The following is a 1,515-nucleotide window of genomic DNA, read 5'->3' as shown; positions in this document are numbered from 1 at the left end:
CTTCCAGGTGAGAACAGATTCCTGGCTCTGACTTCTAATCTACAGAAACTGTGAGATAATGTGCAAATTTAAAAACCACTAGATTGTGGTAATTGTTACATAGCAACACATTCATTTTCAGGTATATTTTAGTGGATATAGAATTCTGGGTTGACAATTTAAGTTGTTTTTCTTTTCTTTTCTTTTTTTTTTTTTGGATATAGGGTCTCACTTTGTCACCCAGACTGGAGTGCAGTGATGTGATCATGGCTCACTGCAGCCTCAACTTCCTGGGCTCAAGTGATCCTACTGCCTCAGCCTTCCAAATAGCTGGGCCTACAGGTGTGCACCACAATGCTGGCTAATTTTTGTATTTTTTTCTGTAAAAGCGGGGTTTCACCATGTTGCCTAGGTTTAAAGTTGTTTTTCTGTTGTCTTTTGTTCTCTATTATTTCTGACGTGAAGTCAGAAGTCATTCAAATCATTGTTCCCCATTATGTATTACGTAAATTTTCTCTGGCTGATATGATATTTTCTTTATCTTTGGTTTTCAGCAGTTTGGTATGATGTATCTATATGTGGTTTTCTTTGTATTTTTTCCTGCTTGGGGTTTGTTGAATTTCTTGACTGTATAAATTTATAACTTGCACTAAAAATTTGACCATTATTTCTTCACAAAACTTTTTTTTTTTTTGAGATGGAATTTCACTCTTGTTGCCCAAGCTGGAGTGCAGTGGCATGAGCTTGGCTCACTGCAACTTCTGCCTCCTGGGTTCAAGAGATTCTCCTGCCTCAGCCTCCCAAGTAGCTGAGATTGGGATTACAGGCGTGCACCACCATGCTCGGCTAATTTTTTATATTTTTAGTAGAGATGGCGTTTTGCCATGTTGGTCAGACTGGTCTCGAACTCCTGACCTCAGGTGATCTACCTGCCTTGGCCTCCCAAAGTGCTGGGAATATAGGCATGAGCCACCGCGCCCAGCCCACAAAACTTTTTTGTCCCAATCTTTTCTTGCCTTCAAGGACTCCAATGATACAAAGTTAAAACTTTTGATATTGCTCCATAGGTCACTGAAATTTCACTATTTTTTTATTTTTCTATTCTTCAGCTAGGATATTTCTTTTTTAAAAAAATTAAAAATAATTTTATAATGCTTCATGAATTAGCATATCATCCTTGTGCAGGGCCATGCTAATCTTCTCTGTATCATTCCAATTTTAGTATATGTACTGCCGAAGTGAGGACAGGTAGGATATCTCTATTGACCTATCTTCAAGTTTGTTGACTCTCTGTCACCTCTCATCTCTTGTTAAGCCTATCCAGTGAACTTTAAAAAATCCAGATCTTGAATTTTTAAATTCTAGCATGTTCATTTGATTCTTTTTGTAGTTTCTGTTCATCTGTTGAAAATTTCTATTTATTCATTTATTTGAAGCATATTTGCAGTCCTTGAGTATAGTTATAATGGTTGCTTTAAAATTATTTTATGTTTGTTGGAATTTCTGAGATGCAGGTGCTAAGCCAGAGTTAGAAAT

The 1,515-nt window shown here is 36.8% G+C and overlaps 1 non-coding gene across 1 annotated transcript; it reads right to left on the bottom strand.

Moving 5' to 3' along the window:
- Nucleotides 1-1,119: 1,119 nt before the first annotated feature.
- LOC112130440 (U6 spliceosomal RNA) lies at nucleotides 1,120-1,225 on the bottom strand. The gene has a single exon (XR_002912706.1). It is a non-coding gene; the product is annotated as a U6 spliceosomal RNA (small nuclear RNA).
- Between the last annotated feature and the right edge of the window lie 290 nt (nucleotides 1,226-1,515).

Source organism: Pongo abelii, chromosome 21, assembly GCF_028885655.2.
Source record: "Pongo abelii isolate AG06213 chromosome 21, NHGRI_mPonAbe1-v2.0_pri, whole genome shotgun sequence".
Taxonomy (NCBI): domain Eukaryota; kingdom Metazoa; phylum Chordata; class Mammalia; order Primates; family Hominidae; genus Pongo; species Pongo abelii.
The sequence above is the reverse complement of the archived record's forward strand: the minus strand, read 5'-3'. Positions and strand labels throughout refer to the sequence as shown.